Raw genomic sequence first — 24898 nt, forward strand, 5'->3', positions numbered from 1 at the left:
CCCCCTCCACATCTCCTGGTGTACTGGCCTGTCTCCTGGTACCTCCTCCATGCTCTGGACACTGTGCTGGGAGACACATCAAATCTTCTTGCCACAGTACGCATTGATGTGCCATCCTGGATGAGCTGCACTACCTGAGCAACTTCTGTAGGTTGCAGATACCGCCTCATGCCACCTCTAGTGGTGAGGGCACTAGCAAAATGAAAAACTAACCAAAGATCGGCCAGAAAAGATGAGGACAGGCAAATGGTCTGTGGCCACCACCTGCAAATCCATTCCTTTTATAGGGGTTGTCTTGCAAATTGTCTAATTTCCACCAGGTGGAAATTAGACAATTTACCAACAGGTGAAATTGATTCACAAATCAGTGTTGCTTCCTAACTGGACAGGTTGATATCTCAAAAGTGTGATTGACTTGGAGCTACATTGCATTGCTTATGTGTTCCCTTTATTTTTTTGAGCAGTGTATATATACACATACATACATACATGCATACACTTGCTTGCACTTGCACTTGCTGGTTGTCCATCGTGCCCAATGATGACCATCTTCTTCTATTTGTGGGTCCTTTGAGGACTCAGATAGCAGAAGATACCTGCGCAGAGATGGTTTTTAAACTGGCATGGGGGGTGCGCTTCTCCCAACGCCACATGACTTGATTGTAGAGGAGATGGTTCCGATGGCAAGGGGGATCCCTAGACGACCGGCACCTCCACACAACTGCAGGGGGCTGCTGGAAATCCAGTTTTTCGGAAACCGCCTCGAAGCGTGCCGCCACAGCTTGCTTTACTGTTGGGGTAAGCTCCCTTAGCCTTATGTCTTCCCAGACTCACCCACAAGGCAGCGGGGCAGTGGTTGATAGGTGCCAGGGCATGTCCACCAGGGTGGGCCTGCACACCATATCTCTGGGGCCCACTGCTGCTCCGAGATCCCCTGCCAAGTTAGCCTGGGGCCGCAAGACCCCAGTTACCATGTGTGGCCACGGGGAGGCCTGGTAGGAGTCTTGGTGAAGGAGAGGCTATGTACTGGCAAGGGAAGGCTTACACGCTAGCATGCTTCCCTATTCACCACAAAGGCTAGCCAGCGGCAGCAAGCTAAGGGCAGGAGGGACACAAGCAGGTTGGAAGAACACATGCACCTTCCCTCCAACTACACACTGCTGCACTAGACGCATCACAACACCCTGTGTGTATGTACACACACACACACATACATGCATACACACACACACACACACACACACACACACACACATATATATATATATATATATATATATATATATATATATATAGGTAGATAGACTGACTCATAGGCAGTTACTCTGATGGGTGTAGCTCGGCTTACTCAGTCGGTAGAGCACGAGACTGCAGCGCCATGGGTTTGAGCCCCATTTTGGGCGCAGAATGCTTTTTGCACTGCCCAGTGGTTAGCGCTGATGCCTCATAGCAAGAAGGTCCTAGGTTTGAACTGCAGACCGTCCCAGATATTTTCTGTGTGGAGTTTGCATGTTCTCCCCATGTCTGCGTGGATTTACTCGGGGTGCTCCGGTTTCCTCCCACCAGGGGTGGACTAGGAATTAAAAGTAGCCCACCAACTCCCTCAGTGATACACCGCCATCTACACAAACCACTCCACACTTTATGTAAACAAGATTACTAAACAATATTTATAACAATAACTTTAGTAAAATACATGTAAAATAGAGTAAGGGGGACGTGTTGCTCTTAGGAGGAGGCTGGCTAGAAGGAGCACATTTTGGCACAATGGCACTGGCAGCCAGGTGACAAGGATCCCTGACCAGTAAAAGAAATAATACAGGAAGAAATGTGGTGGTGAAAAGACTGGTGAGCAATCAAGTCATAGCATAAAATAAAAATAAACTTATTTCCTACCTCCTTAAATTAGCAATTCCTGCAGTAGCTCAGGGTACAGGGTAAGCAGGAAATTGTAAGCATACCCAGATGTGGTATGCATTGGTCAATAGGTTGTACTGACTAAGAATAGAGTAGCAACACACTGGACAGTCCTTGCAACATTAGCAGCTCTTGCTCACCATCTCCACCTCGTCTCCATTTCCTTCAGGTCCCCTCAAAGTACTCCTTCCACATGCTCAACGCATTCTCCTCGCTTACCAGCACATTTCCATCTCTATCCTTAATCGCCTTAACCTGCTGCACATCCTTCCCAGCTGGTCCCTCTATTTAGCCAATCGCTACAAGTCCTTTTCTCCTTCCTTAGTGTCTAACCACTTTACGCTGCATCTCCTTGAACTCCTGTCGGCTTTCTTCCTTTGTTTCTTTGTTTCTTTCTTTCTCTTTTATTTTTTCTTTGTTTCTTTGTTTCTTTCTAGATACATATACGTATATATATATATATATATATATACACACACACACACACACACACGCACACACACACACACACATACATACATACACACACACATATACACTACCGTTCAAAAGTTTGGGATCACATTGAAATGTCTATATTTTTGAAGGAAAAGCACTGTACTTTTCAATGAAGATAACTTTAAACTAGTCTTAACTTTAAAGAAATACACTCTATACATTGCTAATGTGGTAAATGACTATTCTAGCTGCAAATGTCTGGTTTTTGGTGCAATATCTACATAGGTGTATAGAGGCCCATTTCAAGCAACTATCACTCCAGTGTTCTAATGGTACAATGTGTTTGCTCATTGGCTCAGAAGGCTAATTGATGATTAGAAAACCCTTGTGCAATCATGTTCACACATCTGAAAACAGATTAGCTCGTTACAGAAGCTACAAAACTGACCTTCCTTTGAGCAGATTGAGTTTCTGGAGCATCACATTTGTGGGGTCAATTAAACGCTCAAAATGGCCAGAAAAAGAGAACTTTCATCTGAAACTCGACAGTCTATTCTTGTTCTTAGAAATGAAGGCTATTCCATGCGAGAAATTGCTAAGAAATTGAAGATTTCCTACACCGGTGTGTACTACTCCCTTCAGAGGACAGCACAAACAGGCTCTAACCAGAGTAGAAAAAGAAGTGGGAGGCCGCGTTGCACAACTGAGCAAGAAGATAAGCACATTAGAGTCTCTAGTTTGAGAAACAGACGCCTCACAGGTCCCCAACTGGCATCTTCATTAAATAGTACCCGCAAAACACCAGTGTCAACATCTACAGTGAAGAGGCGGCTGCGGGATTCTGGGCTTCAGGGCAGAGTGGCAAAGAAAAAGCCATATCTGAGACTGACCAATAAAAGAAAAAGATTAAGATGGGCAAAAGAACACAGACATTGGACAGAGGAAGACTGGAAAAAAGTGTTGTGGACGGATGAATCCAAGTTTGAGGTGTTTGGATCACAAAGAAGAACGTTTGTGAGACGCAGAACAAATGAAAAGATGCTGGAAGAATGCCTGACGCCATCTGTTAAGCATGGTGGAGGTAATGTGATGGTCTGGGGTTGCTTTGGTGCTGGTAAGGGGGGAGATTTGTACAGGGTAAAAGGGATTCTGAATAAGGAAGGCTATCACTCCATTTTGCAACGCCATGCCATACCCAGTGGACAGCGCTTGATTGGAGCCAATTTCATCCTACAACAGGACAATGACCCTAAACACACCTCCAAATTGTGCAAGAACTATTTAGAGCAGAAGCAGGCAGCTGGTATTCTATCGGTAATGGAGTGGCCAGCGCAGTCACCAGATCTGAACCCCATTGAGCTGTTGTGGGAGCAGCTTGACCGTATGGTACGCAAGAAGTACCCATCCAACCAATCCAACTTGTGGGAGCTGCTTCTGGAAGCGTGGGGTGCAATTTCTCCAGATTACCTCAACAAATTAACAGCTAGAATGCCAAAGGTCTGCAATGCTGTAATTGCTGCAAATGGAGGATTCTTTGACGAAAGCAAAGTTTGATGTAAAAAAAATCTTATTTCAAATACAAATCATTATTTCTAACCTTGTCAATGTCTTGACTCTATTTTCTATTCATTTCACAACATATGGTGGTGAATAAGTGTGACTTTTCATGGAAAACACAAAATTGTTTGGGTGATCCCAAACTTTTGAACGGTAGTTTATATATATACATAGATACATACATACATACACACATTATACACTGCTCAAAAAAATAAAGGGAACACCTAAAAACACAATATAGACCTCGATGAATGAAATATTTCAGCTGAAAATCTTTATTTATTAGACAGAGGAATGTGTTTAGAGCAAAATAACCTAAGAATGATCAATGGAAATCAAAATCATTAGCCCATTAAGGTCTGGATTCAGAATCATACTCAAAATCAAAGTGGAAAATGAGAACATAAGCTGATCCAACTTCTGTGGAAATTCTTCAAGACGATTCAAAATGAGGCTCAGTAGTGTGTGTGGCCTCCACGTGCCTGTATGCACTCCCTACAACGTCTGGGCATGCTCCTGATGAGACGATGGATGGTCTCCTGAGGGATCTCCTCCCAGACCTGGATCAGGGCATCGGTCAGCTCCTGGACAGTCTGTGGTGCGACATCGCGTTGGCGGATGGTACGAGACATGATGTCCCAGAGGTGCTCGATTGGATTCAGGTCTGGGGAACATGCAGGCCAGTCCATAGCATCTATGCCCTCGACATACAGGAACTGCTGACACACTCTGGCCACATGAGGACGAGCATTGTCATGCATGAGCAGGAACCCAGGGCCCACTGCACCAGCATATGGTCTGACAATGGGTCTGAGGATCTCATCCCGGTACCTAATGGCAGTCATGGTACCTCTGGCTAGCACGTAGAGGTCTGTGCGGCCCTCCAAGGATATGCCTCCCCAGACCATCACTGACCCACCGCCAAACCGGTCATGCTGGAGGATGTTGCAGGCAGCACAACGTTCTCCACAGCGTCTCCAGACTCTCTCACGTCTGTCACATGTGTTCAGTGTGAACCTGCTCTCATCTGTGAAGAGCACAGGGCGCCAATGGCGAATCTGCCAACCAAGATGTTCTCTGGCAAAGGTCAATCGGGCTGCACGGTGTTGGGCTGTGAGCACAGGCCCCAATTGTGGACGTCGGGCCCTCATACCATCCTCATGCATTCTGTTTCTCACTGTTTGAGCAGAAACCTGCACATTAGTGGCCTGTTGAAGGTCGTTTTGTAGGGCTCTGGCAGTGCTCCTCCTGTTCCTCCTTGCACAAAGGACCAGATAGCGGTCCTGCTGCGGGGTTGTTGTCCTCCTGCAGCCCCCTCCACATCTCCTGGTGTACTGGCCTGTCTCCTGGTACCTCCTCCATGCTCTGGACACTGTGCTGGGAGACACATCAAATCTTCTTGCCACAGTACGCATTGATGTGCCATCCTGGATGAGCTGCACTACCTGAGCAACTTCTGTAGGTTGCAGATACCGCCTCATGCCACCTCTAGTGGTGAGGGCACTAGCAAAATGAAAAACTAACCAAAGATCGGCCAGAAAAGATGAGGACAGGCAAATGGTCTGTGGCCACCACCTGCAAATCCATTCCTTTTATAGGGGTTGTCTTGCAAATTGTCTAATTTCCACCTGGTGGAAATTAGACAATTTACCAACAGATGAAATTGATTCACAAATCAGTGTTGCTTCCTAACTGGACAGGTTGATATCTCAAAAGTGTGATTGACTTGGAGCTACATTGCATTGCTTATGTGTTCCCTTTATTTTTTTGAGCAGTGTATATATACACATACATACATACATGCATACACTTGCTTGCACTTGCACTTGCTGGTTGTCCATCGTGCCCAATGATGACCATCTTCTTCTATTTGTGGGTCCTTTGAGGACTCAGATAGCAGAAGATACCTGCGCAGAGATGGTTTTTAAACTGGCATGGGGGGTGCGCTTCTCCCAACGCCACATGACTTGATTGTAGAGGAGATGGTTCCGATGGCAAGGGGGATCCCTAGACGACCGGCACCTCCACACAACTGCAGGGGGCTGCTGGAAATCCAGTTTTTCGGAAACCGCCTCGAAGCGTGCCGCCACAGCTTGCTTTACTGTTGGGGTAAGCTCCCTTAGCCTTATGTCTTCCCAGACTCACCCACAAGGCAGCGGGGCAGTGGTTGATAGGGGCCAGGGCATGTCCACCAGGGTGAGCCTGCACACCATATCTCTGGGGCCCACTGCTGCTCCGAGATCCCCTGCCAAGTTAGCCTGGGGCCGCAAGACCCCAGTTACCATGTGTGGCCACGGGGAGGCCTGGTAGGAGTCTTGGTGAAGGAGAGGCTATGTACTGGCAAGGGAAGGCTTACACGCTAGCATGCTTCCCTATTCACCACAAAGGCTAGCCAGCGGCAGCAAGCTAAGGGCAGGAGGGACACAAGCAGGTTGGAAGAACACATGCACCTTCCCTCCAACTACACACTGCTGCACTAGATGCATCACAACACCCTGTGTGTATGTACACACACACACACATACATGCATACACACACACACACACACACATATATATATATATAGGTAGATAGACTGACTCATAGGCAGTTACTCTGATGGGTGTAGCTCGGCTTGCTCAGTCGGTAGAGCACGAGACTGCAGCGCCATGGGTTTGAGCCCCATTTTGGGCGCAGAATGCTTTTTGCACTGCCCAGTGGTTAGCGCTGATGCCTCATAGCAAGAAGGTCCTAGGTTTGAACCGCAGACCGTCCCAGATATTTTCTGTGTGGAGTTTGCATGTTCTCCCCATGTCTGCGTGGATTTACTCGGGGTGCTCCGGTTTCCTCCCACCAGGGGTGGACTAGGAATTAAAAGTAGCCCACCAACTCCCTCAGTGATACACCGCCATCTACACAAACCACTCCACACTTTATGTAAACAAGATTACTAAACAATATTTATAACAATAACTTTAGTAAAATACATGTAAAATAGAGTAAGGGGGACGTGTTGCTCTTAGGAGGAGGCTGGCTAGAAGGAGCACATTTTGGCACAATGGCACTGGCAGCCAGGTGACAAGGATCCCTGACCAGTAAAAGAAATAATACAGGAAGAAATGTGGTGGTGAAAAGACTGGTGAGCAATCAAGTCATAGCATAAAATAAAAATAAACTTATTTCCTACCTCCTTAAATTAGCAATTCCTGCAGTAGCTCCCTTCTCTCAGCAACGTAATCTATAAGCAGGTCACTGTCCAGGGCCATTAAAACATCTCGCTCAGTAGCCATAACCCTAAAAGCCTTGAGATAGAGTGTTCCTGAGCCTACTCTTGATGAATTTCAGAGTAGAGAAGCTCCGCTCGCAAGCTACCTGGGTTACTTACAGGGTAAGCAGGAAATTGTAAGCATACCCAGATGTGGTATGCACTGGTCAATAGGTTGTACTGACTAATAATAGAGTAGCAACACACTGGACAGTCCTTGCAACATTAGCAGCTCTTGCTCACCATCTCCACCTCGTCTCCATTTCCTTCAGGTCCTCGAGCTTCCATAGTCCTGTTTGTGTATTCTTCAAATATTCCCTATTGTTTTAACCTAGGCCACTCATCTGCCAGACCCGTTACCTCACTCTTTAAATTGGCCACCATTGCTCTGCTATCAAAGTTGATCAAACATTTGCTTAGTTCTTGAAGGGCTGTCTGTGAAAGGCCACTTGCACTGGATGTTAGCTCACTAAACTTTTTAGGGTCCAGAAGAGTCATGTGGTCATACAAAGTGCCATTACTCAGAAAATAATAAGGGATGCTATCTGTTTCTGATTCGGGTCCACCATTATTTTCATCAAGCAGGAAACCGCTAACGTTATAGCAGTAGTGTAACCGGTTATTTTTTCGCCCGGTGCGGGATTCGAAACGACGTGTACTGCGCCACAAGGCGACATCGCTAACCGCTCGGCTAAAGGGTCAGACCCGTTAGCTAGGGGCTAACGTGTCTTATTAGTAGTTTACAGTCGTCACCCTCCCCGGATGCGCGCCCTCGCGCTTTGTTATTCCCGCGCTCCGAAGAGACTTCTGAGGATCTGCACACTTCCGGGTCCCACCACTGCCACCAATGTAACCGGTTATTTTCTTGCCCGGTGCGGGATTCGATACGGGGTATACTGCGCCACAAGGCGACATCACTAACCGCTCGGCTAAAGGGGCAGATCCGTTAGCTAGGGGCTAACGTGTCTTATTAGTAGTTTACAGTAGCATTAACGGTCAGACGCTCATCTTGTTTGGATGAAGAGGCCCGAGAGAAAAAAATGTGAAATGGGAGCACAGGATGCCGTTAAATTTCTTTTAGCTTCCCTTTCTTTGCGCTTCTGTGCACCAGATTTGTGTTTTTTGTCCATTTTCACTTATAGTTCAGAGTCAGACGGTTAATGCAGTTAGCTAGCACAGGTTCATGTCAGCACAACTGGATATGGCCTATGCAACAGTTGTGTAAAGCAACGCGAATTCAAAACATAACAATAACATGAAATATAGGCCTACATACATGTTTTTTAATTACGTTTTTGTAAATAAATTAAAGTGAATTTAAAAATAATTAAAGACATATATTTTTTTTAAATTATATAATTTTTTAAAATTATTGACAGCATCAGTGGGCCTTTGAGCATTATGGGGCCTGGGGCCTAGGGCTGCCCCCCCCCGCTACTGTTCCATGCAGAAGACAAGATTTCATTGTAACCGTACAACTGTACAATGACAAAATAAATTGGCTTTCGTTATAGAGAGAGGGTTAGACCGATGGTTAGAGCAACCGATACATAGATAGCTTGTTAGCTATGGCCCGGCTAGCTCAGTCGGTAGAGCATGAGACTCTTAATCTCAGGGTCGTGGGTTCGAGCCCCACGTTGGGCGCGGCATGCTTTCTGCACGGCGCAGTGGTTAGCACTGTTGCCTCACAGCAACAAGTTCCTGTGTTCGAACGCCAGACCATCCGAGTTCTTTTCTGTGTGGAGTTTGCATGTTCGCCCTGTGCCTACGTCAGTTTCCTCCAGGTGCTCCGTTTTCCTTCCACCGACATGCATGTTAGGGTTAACACTCCTGTCTGTGCCCCTGAGCAAGGCAATGGAAAGAATAACTGGAGTTCGTCCCCGGGTTCTGCAACTGTCCACTGCTCCTATGCAATAGAATGGGTTACATGGAAAAGACAAATTCCATTGTAAATGTACAGCTCTACAAGATCAAAATAAAGTGGCTTTTTTGTATATAGCTAGCTAGCTAGCTAGCTGAAGAAATGTAACCCGGCTAGCTCAGTCGGTAGAGCATGAGACTCTTAATCCCAGGGTCGTGGGCTCGAGCCCCACGTTGGGCGCAGAACTCATATTGCACAGCCCAGTGGTTAGCACCTCTGCCTCACAGCAAAAACGTCCTGGGTTCGAACCCCAGGCCATCCCAGGTCCTTTCTGTGTGGGGTTTGCACGTTCTTCCTGTGTCTACATCAGTTTCCTCCTGGTGCTCCGGTGTCCTCCCACTGACATGCATGTTAGGGTTAATACTCCTGTCTGTGCCCCTGACCAAGGCAACGTAAATAAGAACTGGAGTTAGGCCCCGGGTGCTGCAACTGCCCATTGCTCATAGGATGGGTTACATGCACAAGACAAATTTCATTGTAACCGTACAACTCTCTACTACTACTACTTTCGGCTGCTCCCATTAGGGGTCGCCACAGAGGATCACTCGTTTCCATTTCTTCCTGTCCTCTGCATCTGCCTCTGTCACACGCACCTTTATGTCCTCCCTCACCACATCCATAAACCTCCTCTTTGGCCTTCCTCTTTTCCTCTTCCCTGGCAGCTCCATATTCAGCATCCTTCTCCCAATATACCCAGCATCTCTCCTCCACACATGTCCAAGCCACCTCAGTCTTGCCTCTCCTGCTTTGTCTCCAAACCGTCCAACCTGAGCGGTCCCTCTAATATACTCGTTCCTAATCCTGTCCTTCTTCGTCACTCCCAATGCAAATCTTAACATCTTCAACTCTTCCACCTCCAGCTCCGCCTCCTGTCTTTTCGTCAGTGCCACAGTCTCCAAACCATATAACATAGCTGGTCTCACAACCATCTTGTAAACCTTACCTCTAAGTCTTGCTGTTACCCTTCTTTTTGAAAAAAACATTTTTCTGATTTTTTTCCCCTTTTTCTCCCAATTTAGTGGCCAATCGAGCCCTATTTTAGTTTAAACACCCACCCTCGTACTACTTGTTTTCGCCAACTGCATCTCTCCGGCCGACAGTCTCGAAAGAGACGCCTCCTCACTCCGCGAATTCAGGCCGAACCACTGATTCCCCCACACACACACATTCATATGACGAACACAAGCCAATTCTGCCCCCTCCCGAAGACAGTTTTGCCAATTATTGCTGCTTAATGGAGTCCGGCCATAGTCGGATCTGACTCTCCATCCTCTTCATAGCTGCCCTCACTTCCTCCTTGCTAATCCACTGCACTTCCTGATCCACTATCCCCACATCATCCAACCTTCTCTCTTTCTCTTATTTTCTTCATTCATCAGTCCCTCAAAATACTATTGCCACCTTCTCAGCACACACGTTTCGCTTACTAGCACATTTCTATCTCTATCCTTGATCTCCCTAACTTGCTGCACATCGTTCCCATCTCGGTCCCTACGTCTACCCAGTCGGTACAAGTCCTTTTCGCTTTCCTTAGTGTCTAACCTCTCATACAACTCACCATACGCCATTTCCTTTGTCACTTCCCTCTTTGCTTTATGCTGCATCTCCTTGAACTCCTTTCTTTCTTTCTTTCTTTCTTTCTTTCTTTCTTTCTTTCTTTCTTTCTTTCTTTCTTTCTTTCTTTCTTTCTTTCTTTCTTGCTTTCTTTCTTGCTTTCTTTCTTGCTTTCTTGATAGCTAGCTAGTTAGGTAACCAGATATAGCCCGGCTAGCTCAGTCGGTAGAGCATGAGACTCTTAATCTCAGGGTCGTGGGTTCGAGCCCCACGTTGGGCGCAGAACGCTTTTTGCATGGCCTGGTGGTTAGCACTTTTGCCACTCAGCAAGAAGGTCGTGGGTTCGAACCCCAGACCGTCCCAGGCGCTTTATGTGTGGAGTTTGCATGTTGTCCTCATGTCTGCGTGGGTTTACTCCGGGTGTTCCGGTTTCCTCCCACCAGAGGTGGACTGGGAATGACAAAATATCCCTGGGCTTTTTGACTCAGACTGGCCAACCAGCTCCCCCAGTGATACACCAAGACCTACACAAACCACTCCACACTATATGTAAACGAGATTACTAAACAATATTTATAACAATAACTTTAGTAAAATAGATGTAAAACAGAACAAGGGGAACGTGTTGCTCTTAGGAGGAGGCTGGTTAAAAGGAGCACATTTTGGCACAATGGCACTGGTAGCAAGGTGGCAAGGATCTCTGGAACCATCTGACCAGTAAAAGCGTTAATACAGGAAGAAATGTGGTGGTGAAAAGACTGGTGAGTACGTAAGTCATAGAATAAAATAAAAATAAACACACTTCCTACCTCCTTAAATTAGAAATCTATGCAGCAGGTCACTTCTCTCTGCAACGCCAACCAGGTCACTGTCCAGGGCCATTAACACGTCTCGCTCAGTAGCCATGAGCATAAAAGCCTCCAGGTGTTTTTGAGATAGAGCGCTCCTGAGCCTACTCTTGATTAATTTCAGAGTAGAGAAGCTCCGCTCGCAAGCTACCTGGGTTACTTACAGGGTAAGTAGGAAATTGTAAGCATACCCAGATGTGGTATGCATTGGTCAATAGGTTGTACTGACTAAGAATAGAGTAGCAACACACTGGACAGTCCTTGCAACATTAGCAGCTCTTGCTCACCATCTCCACCTCGTCTTCATTTCCTTCAGGTCCACGCGCCTCCAGAGTCCTGGTTGTGTATTCTTCAAATCCCTATTGTTTTAACCTAGTCCACTGATCTGCCAGATTCATGAGCTCACACTGTAAATTGGCCGCCGTTGCTGTGCAATCAAATTTGATCAAGCATTTGCTTACCTCTCGAAGGGCTGTCTGTGGAAGGCCACGGGCACTGGATGTTAGCTCACTAAACTTTTTAGGGTCCAGAAGAGCCAGGTCGTCATGCAAAGTGCCATTACTCAGAAATTACCGATGGATGCTATCATTAGCTTTATCTGTATTTATTCTTTTTTTTATGTCCCGTCCGATTCAGGCTGCGATTGGTCAGTTCATGAAAAGTGACAATGGCAAGCGCTTCTTTCAACAAAAGGCACCCAACAGCTAAAAAGCCAGCTAGCCAAACCCAAAGCTTTGCTTATCTTATCCATACTGTCTTCTGTCTTACATCTTTAGCTGCAAAACATTGACTAACAGTTGAACTGGCATCGTTGGGCTTCATGGGCTGCTCTCTGTTGCCAGTGCCTTCAAGCTCCCTAGGCCGAGATGAATGACGGGAAGTGGCGCCAAATGAATGATTTGTTATTCAAAAATATTTGGCTGCATCAACCTCAAGGGACTTCAACCTCTTTGTCCGCTTTTCAGCACCACATGTTTTTTCTATTTTTGTTTGTCCATCTTCCTCCACTCCACAATTTATCCAAATGTCAACTCTTAACAGACAAGGGAAAGGGGTGGGACCCAGGAAACGTTAGAATGGACCGGACCAAAAGTAACTGGCTAGGAGAGGCTGACAGATTTAATACCCAACCTCAGTGGGCCGGCAGCCCACTCGCCTGCGCCAGTCAGGCACAGCAACTTGGTTATTCTTATTTAAGCGGGGGCTGGGGTTATTTATATTTTGTGTTGCATCGACCCCAATTGTCCAGCGGCCCACCGGGACAACTCCCTGTGCTCCATATGGCCCATCTACCATTGCCCCCCACCATAAAAAAGACCTGCTGTCTGTGCCCCTGACCAAGGCAACGGAACTAAGAACATGAGATGGTCCCTGGGTGCTGCAGCTGCCCACTGCTCCTATGAAATAGCATGTTGTCCCATGCAGAAGACAAATCTCATTGTAACCGTACAATTGTACAAGACAAAATAGAGTGCCTTTGTTTCTAGTTATCTAGCTAGCTAGCTAGCTAGACCGACTGATGGTTAGACCGATTCATAGATAGATAGTTTGATAGCTGTAGCCCGGCTAGCTCAGTCGGTAGAGCATGAGCCTCTTAATCTCAGGGTCGTGGGTTCGAGCCCCACGTTGGGCGCGGCATGCTTTTTGCACGGCGCAGTGGTTAGCACTGTTGCCTCACAGCAACAAGTTCCTGGGTTCGAACGCCAGACCATCCGAGTTCCTTTCTGTGTGGAGTTTGCATGTTCGCCCTGTGCCTACGTCAGTTTCCTCCAGGTGCTCCGTTTTCCTCCCACCGACATGCATGTTAGGGTTAAGACTCCTGTCTGTGCCCCTGACCAAGACAACGGAAATAAGAACTGGAGTTGATCCCCGGGTGCTGCAACGGCCCACTGTTCGTATACAAATAAGATACTATGTTACATGCACAAGATACATTTCATTGTAATTGTTCAACTCTCTGCTACTACTACTTTCGGTTCCATCTCTTCCTGTCCTCTGCATCTTCCTCTGTCACACCAGCCACTTGCATGTCCTCCCTCACCACATCCATAAACCTCCTCTTTGACCTTCCTCTTTTCCTCTTCCCTAGCAGCTCCATGTTCAGCATCCTTCTCCCAATATACCCAGCATCTCTCCTCCACACATGTCCAAGCCACTTCAACCTTGCCTCTCTTGCTTTGTCTCCAAACCGTCCAACCTGAGCGGTCCCGCTAATATAATTGTTCCTAATGCTGTCCTTCTTCTTTACTCCCAATACAAATCTTAGCATCTTCAACTCTGTCACCTCCAGCTCCGCCTCCTGTCTTTTCGGCAGTGTCACGGTCTCCAAACCATATAATATAGCTGGTCTCACAACCCTCTTGTAAACCTTCGCTTTAACTCTTGCTGGTACCCTTCTGTCGCAAATCACTCCTGACACTCTTCTCCACCCATTCCACCCTGCCTGCACTCTCTTCTTCACCTCGCTACTGCACTCCCAATTACTTTGGAAAGTTGACCCCAACTCATACGCCTTCTTCACCTCTATCACTGCACCCTCACCATTCCAATGTCCTCCCTCTTATTAACGCATAGCTATTCAGTCTTGCTCCTACTGACTTTCATTCCTCTTCTCTCCATTGCATACCGCCACCTTTCCAGGTCCTCCTCAACCTGCACCCTACAGTTGCAACAGATCACAATTTCACCCGCAAACATCACCGTCCATGAAGACTCCTGCCTGATCTCGTCCGTCAACCTGTCCATCACCATTGCAAACAAGAAACGGCTCAGAGCCGATCCTTGATGTAATCCCACCTCCACCTTGAACCCATCTGTCATTCCAACCACACACCTCACCATTGTCACACTTCCCTCATACATATCCTGCACCACTCCTACATACTTCTCTGCAACTCCTGACTTCCTCATACAATACCACACCTCCTCTCTCGGCACTCTGTCATAAGCTTTCTCTAAATTCACAAAGACACAATACAACTCTTTCTGGTCTTCTCTATACTTCTCAATCAACATTCTCAAAGCAAACATCGCATCTGTGGTGCTCTTTCTTGGCATGAAACCATACTGCTGCTCACTATTCGTCACCTCTCCTCTTAACCTAGCTTCTATTACTCTTTCCCAAAACTTCATGCTGTGTTTGATCAACTTTATACCTCTGTAGTTGCTACAGTTTTGCACATCGCCTTTGTTCTTGAAAATCGGTACCAGTATGCTTCTTCTCCACTCCTCAGGCATCCTCTCACTTTCCAAGCTTGTGTTAAACAATCTAGTTAAAAACTCCACTGCCATCTCTGCCTCCACAGGTATGTTATCAGGACCAACTGCCTTTCCAATCTTCATCCTCTTTATAGCTGCCCTCACTTCCTCCTTGCTAATCCACTGCACTTCCTGCTTCACTATCCCCACATCATCCAACCTTCTCTCTCTCTCTCTCTCTCTCTCTCTCTCTCTCTCTCTCTCTCTCTCTCTCTCTCTCTCTCTCTCTCTCTCTCTCTCTCTCTCTCTCTCTCTCTCTCTCTCTCTCTCAATTTCTTCATTCATCAGCCCCTCAAAGTACTCCTTCCACATTCTCAACGCATTCTCCTCGCTTACCAGCACATTTCCATCTCTATCCTTAATCGCCTTAACCTGCTGCACATCCTTCCCAGCTGGTCCCTCTATTTAGCCAATCGCTACAAGTCCTTTTCTCCTTCCTTAGTGTCTAACCTCTCATACAACTCACTATATGCCTTTTCCTTTGCCACCGCTCTATTCACTTTACGCTGCATCTCCTTGAACTCCTGTCGGCTTTCTTCCTTTGTTTCTTTGTTTCTTTGTTTCTTTGTTTCTTTTATTTTTTCTTTGTTTCTTTGTTTCTTTGTTTCTTTTATTTTTTCTTTGTTTCTTTGTTTCTTTCTAGATACATATGTATATATACACACACACACACACACACACACACATACATACATACATACATACATACATACACACACACACACATATATATATACACATAGATACATACATACATACATACATACATACACACATTATACACTGCTCAAAAAAATAAAGGGAACACCTAAAAACACAATATAGACCTCGATGAATGAAATATTTCAGCTGAAAATCTTTATTTATTAGACAGAGGAATGTGTTTAGAGCAAAATAACCTAAGAATGATCAATGGAAATCAAAATCATTAGCCCATTAAGGTCTGGATTCAGAATCATACTCAAAATCAAAGTGGAAAAATGAGAACATAGGCTGATCCAACTTCTGTGGAAATTCCTCAAGACGATTCAAAATGAGGCTCAGTAGTGTGTGTGTCCTCCACGTGCCTGTATGCACTCCCTACAACGTCTGGGCATGCTCCTGATGAGACGATGGATGGTCTCCTGAGGGATCTCCTCCCAGACCTGGATCAGGGCATCGGTCAGCTCCTGGACAGTCTGTGGTGCGACATCGCGTTGGCGGATGGTACGAGACATGATGTCCCAGAGGTGCTCGATTGGATTCAGGTCTGGGGAACGTGCAGGCCAGTCCATAGCATCAATGCCCTCGACATACAGGAACTGCTGACACACTCTGGCCACATGAGGACGAGCATTGTCATGCATGAGCAGGAACCCAGGGCCCACTGCACCAGCATATGGTCTGACAATGGGTCTGAGGATCTCATCCCGGTACCTAATGGCAGTCATGGTACCTCTGGCTTGCACGTAGAGGTCTGTGCGGCCCTCCAAGGATATGCCTCCCCAGACCATCACTGACCCACCGCCAAACCGGTCATGCTGGAGGATGTTGCAGGCAGCACAACGTTCTCCACAGCGTCTCCAGACTCTCTCACGTCTGTCACATGTGTTCAGTGTGAACCTGCTCTCATCTGTGAAGAGCACAGGGCGCCAATGGCGAATCTGCCAACCAAGATGTTCTCTGGCAAAGGTCAATCGGGCTGCGGTGTTGGGCTGTGAGCACAGGCCCCAATTGTGGACGTCGGGCCCTCATACCATCCTCATGCATTCTGTTTCTCACTGTTTGAGCAGAAACCTGCACATTAGTGGCCTGTTGAAGGTCGTTTTGTAGGGCTCCGGCAGTGCTCCTCCTGTTCCTCCTTGCACAAAGGACCAGATAGCGGTCCTGCTGCGGGGTTGTTGTCCTTCTGCAGCCCCCTCCACATCTCCTGGTGTACTGGCCTGTCTCCTGGTACCTCCTCCATGCTCTGGACACTGTGCTGGGAGACACATCAAATCTTCTTGCCACAGTACGCATTGATGTGCCATCCTGGATGAGCTGCACTACCTGAGCAACTTCTGTAGGTTGCAGATACCGCCTCATGCCACCTCTAGTGGTGAGGGCACTAGCAAAATGAAAAACTAACCAAAGATCGGCCAGAAAAGATGAGGACAGGCAAATGGTCTGTGGCCACCACCTGCAAATCCATTCCTTTTATAGGGGTTGTCTTGCAAATTGTCTAATTTCCACCTGGTGGAAATTAGACAATTTACCAACAGATGAAATTGATTCACAAATCAGTGTTGCTTCCTATCTGGACAGGTTGATATCTCAAAAGTGTGATTGACTTGGAGCTACATTGCATTGCTTATGTGTTCCCTTTATTTTTTTTGAGCAGTGTATATATACACATACATACATACATGCATACACTTGCTTGCACTTGCACTTGCTGGTTGTCCATCTTGCCCGATGATGACCATCTTCTTCTATTTGTGGGTCCTTTGAGGACTCAGATAGCAGAAGATACCTGCGCAGAGATGGTTTTTAAACTGGCATGGGGGGTGCGCTTCTCCCAACGCCACATGACTTGATTGTAGAGGAGATGGTTCCGATGGCAAGGGGGATCCCTAGACGACCGGCACCTCCACACAACTGCAGGGGGCTGCTGGAAATCCAGTTTTTCGGAAACCGCCTCGAAGCGTGCCGCCACAGCTTGCTTTACTGTTGGGGTAAGCTCCCTTAGCCTTATGTCTTCCCAGACTCACCAACAAGGCAGCGGGGCAGTGGTTGATAGGTGCCAGGGCGTGTCCACCAGGGTGGGCCTGCACACCATATCTCTGGGGCCCACTGCTGCTCCGAGATCCCCTGCCAAGTTAGCCTGGGGCCGCAAGACCCCAGTTACCATGTGTGGCCACGGGGAGGCCTGGTAGGAGTCTTGGTGAAGGAGAGGCTATGTACTGGCAAGGGAAGGCTTACACGCTAGCATGCTTCCCTATTCGCCACAAAGGCTAGCCAGCGGCAGCAAGCTAAGGGCAGGAAGGACACAAGCAGGTTGGAAGAACACATGCACCTTCCCTCCAACTACACACTGCTGCACTAGACGCATCACAACACCCTGTGTGTATGTACACACACACACACATACATGCATACACACACACACACACACACACACACACACATATATATATAGGTAGATAGACTGACTCATAGGCAGTTACTCTGATGGGTGTAGCTCGGCTTGCTCAGTCGGTAGAGCATGAGACTGCAGCGCCATGGGTTTGAGCCCCATTTTGGGCGCAGAATGCTTTTTGCACTGCCCAGTGGTTAGCGCTGATGCCTCATAGCAAGAAGGTCCTAGGTTTGAACCGCAGACCGTCCCAGATATTTTCTGTGTGGAGTTTGCATGTTCTCCCCATGTCTGCGTGGATTTACTCGGGGTGCTCCGGTTTCCTCCCACCAGGGGTGGACTAGGAATTAAAAGTAGCCCACCAACTCCCTCAGTGATACACCGCCATCTACACAAACCACTCCACACTTTATGTAAACAAGATTACTAAACAATATTTATAACAATAACTTTAGTAAAATACATGTAAAATAGAGTAAGGGGGACGTGTTGCTCTTAGGAGGAGGCTGGCTAGAAGGAGCACATTTTGGCACAATGGCACTGGCAGCCAGGTGACAAGGATCCCTGACCAGTAAAAGAAATAATACAGGAAGAAATGTGGTGGTGAAAAGACTGGTGAGCAATCAAGTCATAGCATAAAATAAAAATAAACTTATTTCCTACCTCCTTAAATTAGCAATTCCTGCAGTAGCTCCCTTCTCTCAGCAACGTAATCTATAAGCAGGTCACTGTCCAGGGCCATTAAAACATCTCGCTCAGTAGCCATAACCCTAAAAGCCTTGAGATAGAGTGTTCCTGAGCCTACTCTTGATGAATTTCAGAGTAGAGAAGCTCCGCTCGCAAGCTACCTGGGTTACTTACAGGGTAAGCAGGAAATTGTAAGCATACCCAGATGTGGTATGCATTGGTCAATAGGTTGTACTGACTAATAATAGAGTAGCAACACACTGGACAGTCCTTGCAACATTAGCAGCTCTTGCTCACCATCTCCACCTCGTCTCCATTTCCTTCAGGTCCTCGAGCTTCCATAGTCCTGTTTGTGTATTCTTCAAATATTCCCTATTGTTTTAACCTAGGCCACTGATCTGCCAGACCCGTTACCTCACTCTTTAAATTGGCCACCATTGCTCTGCTATCAAAGTTAATCAAACATTTGCTTAGTTCTTGAAGGGCTGTCTGTGAAAGGCCACTTGCACTGGATGTTAGCTCACTAAACTTTTTAGGGTCCAGAAGAGTCATGTGGTCATACAAAGTGCCATTACTCAGAAAATAATAAGGGATGCTATCTGTTTCTGATTCGGGTCCACCATTATTTTCATCAAGCAGGAAACCGCTAACGTTATAGCAGTAGTGTAACCGGTTATTTTTTTGCCCGGTGCGGGATTCGATACGGGGTGTTCTGCGCCACAAGGCGACATCGCTAACCGCTCGGCTAAAGGTTCAGACCCGTTAGCTAGGGGCTAACGTGTCCTATTAGTAGTTTACAGTCGTCACCCTCCCCGGAAGCGCGCCCTCGCGCTTTGTTATTCCCGCGCTCCGAAGAGACTTCTGAGGATCTGCACGCTTCCGGGTCCCACCGCTGCCACCAATGTAACCGGTTATTTTCTTGCCCGGTGCGGGATTCGATACGGGGTATACTGCGCCACAAGGCGACATCACTAACCGCTCGGCTAAAGGGGCAGATCCGTTAGCTAGGGGCTAACGTGTCTTATTAGTAGTTTACAGTAGCATTAACGGTCAGACGCTCATCTTGTTTGGATGAAGAGGCCCGAGAGAAAAAAATGTGAAATGGGAGCACAGGATGCCGTTAAATTTCGTTTAGCTTCCCTTTCTTTGCGCTTCTGTGCACCAGATTTGTGTTTTTTGTCCATTTTCACTTATAGTTCAGAGTCAGACGGTTAATGCAGTTAGCTAGCACAGGTTCATGTCAGCACAACTGGATATGGCCTATGCAACAGTTGTATAAAGCAACGCGAATTCAAAACATAACAATAATATGAAATATAGGCCTACATACATGTTTTTTTAATTACGTTTTTGTAAATAAATTAAAGTGAATTTAAAAATAATTAAAGACATATATTTTTTTAAAATTATATAATTTTTTAAAATTATTGACAGCATCAGTGGGCCTTTGAGCATTATGGGGCCTGGGGCCTAGGGCTGCCCCCCCCCCCCCCCCGCTACTGTTCCATGCAGAAGACAAGATTTCATTGTAACCGTACAACTGTACAATGACAAAAAAAATCGGCTTTCGTTATAGAGAGAGGGTTAGACCGATGGTTAGAGCAACCGATACATAGATAGCTTGTTAGCTATGGCCCGGCTAGCTCAGTCGGTAGAGCATGAAACTCTTAATCTCAGGGTCGTGGGTTCGAGCCCCACGTTGGGCGCGGCATGCTTTCTGCACGGCGCAGTGGTTAGCACTGTTGCTTCACAGCTACAAGTTCCTGTGTTCGAACGCCAGACCATCCGAGTTCCTTTCTGTGTGGAGTTTGCATGTTCGCCCTGTGCCTACGTCAGTTTCCTCCAGGTGCTCCGTTTTCCTCCCACCGACATGCATGTTAGGGTTAACACTCCTGTCTGTGCCCCTGAGCAAGGCAATGGAAAGAATAACTGGAGTTCGTCCCCGGGTTCTGCAACTGTCCACTGCTCCTATGCAATAGAATGGGTTACATGGAAAAGACAAATTCCATTGTAAATGTACAGCTCTACAAGATCAAAATAAAGTGGCTTTTTTTGTAGATAGCTAGCTAGCTAGCTAGCTGAAGAAATGTAGCCCCGGCTAGCTCAGTCGGTAGAGCATAAGACTCTTAATCCCAGGGTCGTGGGCTCGAGCCCCACGTTGGGCGCAGAACTCATATTGCACAGCCCAGTGGTTAGCACCTCTGCCTCACAGCAAAAACGTCCTGGGTTCGAACCCCAGGCCATCCCAGGTCCTTTCTGTGTGGGGTTTGCACGTTCTTCCTGTGTCTACATCAGTTTCCTCCTGGTGCTCCGGTGTCCTCCCACTGACATGCATGTTAGGGTTAATACTCCTGTCTGTGCCCCTGACCAAGGCAACGTAAATAAGAACTGGAGTTAGGCCCCGGGTGCTGCAACTGCCCATTGCTCATAGGATGGGTTACATGCACAAGACAAATTTCATTGTAACCGTACAACTCTCTACTACTACTACTTTCGGCTGCTCCCATTAGGGGTCGCCACAGAGGATCACTCGTTTCCATTTCTTCCTGTCCTCTGCATCTGCCTCTGTCACACGCACCTTTATGTCCTCCCTCACCACATCCATAAACCTCCTCTTTGGCCTTCCTCTTTTCCTCTTCCCTGGCAGCTCCATATTCAGCATCCTTCTCCCAATATACCCAGCATCTCTCCTCCACACATGTCCAAGCCACCTCAGTCTTGCCTCTCCTGCTTTGTCTCCAAACCGTCCAACCTGAGCGGTCCCTCTAATATACTCGTTCCTAATCCTGTCCTTCTTCGTCACTCCCAATGCAAATCTTAACATCTTCAACTCTTCCACCTCCAGCTCCGCCTCCTGTCTTTTCGTCAGTGCCACAGTCTCCAAACCATATAACATAGCTGGTCTCACAACCATCTTGTAAACCTTACCTCTAAGTCTTGCTGTTACCCTTCTTTTTGAAAAAAACATTTTTCTGATTTTTTCCCCTTTTTCTCCCAATTTAGTGGCCAATCGAGCCCTATTTTAGTTTAAACACCCACCCTCGTACTACTTGTTTTCGCCAACTGCATCTCTCCGGCCGACAGTCTCGAAAGAGACGCCTCCTCACTCCGCGAATTCAGGCCGAACCACTGATTCCCCCACACACACACATTCATATGACGAACACAAGCCAATTCTGCCCCCTCCCGAAGACAGTTTTGCCAATTATTGCTGCTTAATGGAGTCCGGCCATAGTCGGATCTGACTCTTCATCCTCTTCATAGCTGCCCTCACTTCCTCCTTGCTAATCCACTGCACTTCCTGATCCACTATCCCCACATCATCCAACCTTCTCTCTTTCTCTTATTTTCTTCATTCATCAGTCCCTCAAAATACTATTGCCACCTTCTCAGCACACACGTTTCGCTTACTAGCACATTTCTATCTCTATCCTTGATCTCCCTAACTTGCTGCACATCGTTCCCATCTCGGTCCCTATGTCTACCCAGTCGGTACAAGTCCTTTTCGCTTTCCTTAGTGTCTAACCTCTCATACAACTCACCATACGCCATTTCCTTTGTCACTTCCCTCTTTGCTTTATGCTGCATCTCCTTGAACTCCTTTCTTTCTTTCTTTCTTTCTTTCTTTCTTTCTTTCTTTCTTTCTTTCTTTCTTTCTTTCTTTCTTTCTTTCTTTCTTTCTTTCTTTCGTTCTTTCTTTCTTTCTTTCTTTCTTGGTACCTAGCTAGTTAGGTAACCAGATATAGCCCGGCTAGCTCAGTCGGTAGAGCATGAGACTCTTAATCTCAGGGTCGTGGGTTCGAGCCCCACGTTGGGCGCAGAACGCTTTTTGCATGGCCTGGTGGTTAGCACTGTTGCCACTCAGCAAGAAGGTCTTGGGTTCGAACCCCAGACCGTCCCAGGCGCTTTATGTGTGGAGTTTGCATGTTGTCCTCATGTCTGCGTGGGTTTACTCCGGGTGTTCCGGTTTCCTCCCACCAGAGGTGGACTGGGAATGACAAAATATCCCTGGGCTTTTTGACTCAGACTGGCCAACCAGCTCCCCCAGTGATACACCAAGACCTACACAAACCACTCCACACTATATGTAAACGAGATTACTAAACAATACTTATAACAATAACTTTAGTAAAATAGATTTAAAACAGAACAAGGGGAACGTGTTGCTCTTAGGAGGAGGCTGGTTAAAAGGAGCACATTTTGGCACAATGGCACTGGTAGCAAGGTGGCAAGGATCTCTGGAACCATCTGACCAGTAAGAGCAATAATACAGGAAGAAATGTGGTGGTGAAAAGACTGGTGAGTACGTAAGTCATAGAATAAAATAAAAATAAACACACTTCCTACCTCCTTAAATTAGAAATCTATGCAGCAGGTCACTTCTCTCAGCAACGCCAACCAGGTCACTGTCCAGGGCCATTAACACGTCTCGCTCAGTAGCCATGAGCATAAAAGCCTCCAGGTGTTTTTGAGATAGAGCGCTCCTGAGCCTACTCTTGATTAATTTCAGAGTAGAGAAGCTCCACTCGCAAGCTACCTGGGTTACTTACAGGGTAAGTAGGAAATTGTAAGCATACCCAGATGTGGTATGCATTGGTCAATAGGTTGTACTGACTAAGAATAGAGTAGCAACACACTGGACAGTCCTTGCAACATTAGCAGCTCTTGCTCACCATCTCCACCTCGTCTTCATTTCCTTCAGGTCCACGCGCCTCCAGAGTCCTGGTTGTGTATTCTTCAAATCCCTATTGTTTTAACCTAGTCCACTGATCTGCCAGATTCATGAGCTCACACTGTAAATTGGCCGCCGTTGCTGTGCAATCAAATTTGATCAAGCATTTGCTTACCTCTCGAAGGGCTGTCTGTGGAAGGCCACGGGCACTGGATGTTAGCTCACTAAACTTTTTAGGGTCCAGAAGAGCCAGGTCGTCATGCAAAGTGCCATTACTCAGAAATTGCCGATGGATGCTATCATTAGCTTTATCTGTATTTATTATTTTTTTATGTCCCTTCCGATTCAGGCTGTGATTGGTCAGTTCATGAAAAGTGACAATGGCAAGCGCTTCTTTCAACAAAAGTCACCCAATAGCTAAAAAGCCAGCTAGCCAAACCCAAAGCTTTGCTTATCTTATCCATACTGTCTTCTGTCTTACATCTTTAGCTGCAAAACATTGACTAACAGTTGAACTGGCATCGTTGGGCTTCATGGGCTGCTCTCTGTTGCCAGTGCCTTCAAGCTCCCTAGGCCGAGATGAATGACGGGAAGTGGCGCCAAATGAATGATTTGTTATTCAAAAATATTTGGCTGCATCAACCTCAAGGGACTTCAACCTCTTTGTCCGCTTTTCAGCACCACATGTTTTTTCTATTTTTGTTTGTCCATCTTCCTCCACTCCACTGTTTATCCAAATGTCAACTCTTAACAGACAAGGGAAAGGGTGGGACCCAGGAAACGTTAGAATGGACCGGACCAAAAGTAACTGGCTAGGAGAGGCTGACAGATTTAATACCCAACCTCAGTGGGCCGGCAGCCCACTCGCCTGCGCCAGTCAGGCACAGCAACTTGGTTATTTTTATTTAAGCGGGGGCTGGGGTTATTTATATTTTGTGTTGCATCGACCCCAATTGTCCAGCGGCCCACCGGGACAACTCCCTGTGCTCCATATGGCCAGTCTACCATTGCCCCCCACCATAAAAAAGACCTGCTGTCTGTGCCCCTGACCAAGGCAACGGAACTAAGAACATGAGATGGTCCCCGGGTGCTGCAGCTGCCCACTGCTCCTATGAAATAGCATGTTGTCCCATGCAGAAGACAAATCTCATTGTAACCGTACAATTGTACAAGACAAAATAGAGTGCCTTTGTTTCTAGTTATCTAGCTAGCTAGCTAGATAGACAGACTGATGGCTAGACCGATTCATAGATAGATAGTTTGATAGCTGTAGCCCGGCTAGCTCAGTCGGTAGAGCATGAGACTCTTAATCTCAGGGTCGTGGGTTCGAGCCCCACGTTGGGCGCGGCATGCTTTTTGCACGGCGCAGTGGTTAGCACTGTTGCCTCACAGCAACAAGTTCCTGGGTTCGAACGCCAGACCATCCGAGTTCCTCTCTGTGTGGAGTTTGCATGTTCGCCCTGTGCCTACGTCAGTTTCCTCCAGGTGCTCCGTTTTCCTCCCACCGACATGCATGTTAGGGTTAAGACTCCTGTCTGTGCCCCTGACCAAGACAACGGAAATAAGAACTGGAGTTGATCCCCGGGTGCTGCAACGGCCCACTGTTCGTATACAAATAAGATACTATGTTACATGCACAAGATACATTTCATTGTAATTGTTCAACTCTCTGCTACTACTACTTTCGGTTCCATCTCTTCCTGT

The 24898-nt window shown here is 46.9% G+C and overlaps 8 non-coding genes across 8 annotated transcripts; all 8 read left to right on the forward strand.

Moving 5' to 3' along the window:
• Positions 1-8731: 8731 nt before the first annotated feature.
• trnak-cuu (transfer RNA lysine (anticodon CUU)) lies at positions 8732-8804 on the forward strand. Its single transcript has one exon. It is a non-coding gene; the product is annotated as a tRNA-Lys (tRNA).
• A 384-nt stretch (positions 8805-9188) lies between these two features.
• trnak-cuu (transfer RNA lysine (anticodon CUU)) lies at positions 9189-9261 on the forward strand. The gene has a single exon. It is a non-coding gene; the product is annotated as a tRNA-Lys (tRNA).
• Positions 9262-10842: 1581 nt separating this feature from the next.
• Positions 10843-10915, forward strand: trnak-cuu (transfer RNA lysine (anticodon CUU)). The gene has a single exon. It is a non-coding gene; the product is annotated as a tRNA-Lys (tRNA).
• A 2128-nt stretch (positions 10916-13043) lies between these two features.
• trnak-cuu (transfer RNA lysine (anticodon CUU)) lies at positions 13044-13116 on the forward strand. Its single transcript has one exon. It is a non-coding gene; the product is annotated as a tRNA-Lys (tRNA).
• Positions 13117-20155: 7039 nt separating this feature from the next.
• Positions 20156-20228, forward strand: trnak-cuu (transfer RNA lysine (anticodon CUU)). The gene has a single exon. It is a non-coding gene; the product is annotated as a tRNA-Lys (tRNA).
• Positions 20229-20613: 385 nt separating this feature from the next.
• On the forward strand, positions 20614-20687 carry trnak-cuu (transfer RNA lysine (anticodon CUU)). Its single transcript has one exon. It is a non-coding gene; the product is annotated as a tRNA-Lys (tRNA).
• Positions 20688-22267: 1580 nt separating this feature from the next.
• Positions 22268-22340, forward strand: trnak-cuu (transfer RNA lysine (anticodon CUU)). The gene has a single exon. It is a non-coding gene; the product is annotated as a tRNA-Lys (tRNA).
• A 2126-nt stretch (positions 22341-24466) lies between these two features.
• On the forward strand, positions 24467-24539 carry trnak-cuu (transfer RNA lysine (anticodon CUU)). Its single transcript has one exon. It is a non-coding gene; the product is annotated as a tRNA-Lys (tRNA).
• Positions 24540-24898: the final 359 nt, after the last annotated feature.

Source organism: Lampris incognitus, chromosome 2 (assembly GCF_029633865.1).
Source record: "Lampris incognitus isolate fLamInc1 chromosome 2, fLamInc1.hap2, whole genome shotgun sequence".
NCBI lineage: Eukaryota > Metazoa > Chordata > Actinopteri > Lampriformes > Lampridae > Lampris > Lampris incognitus.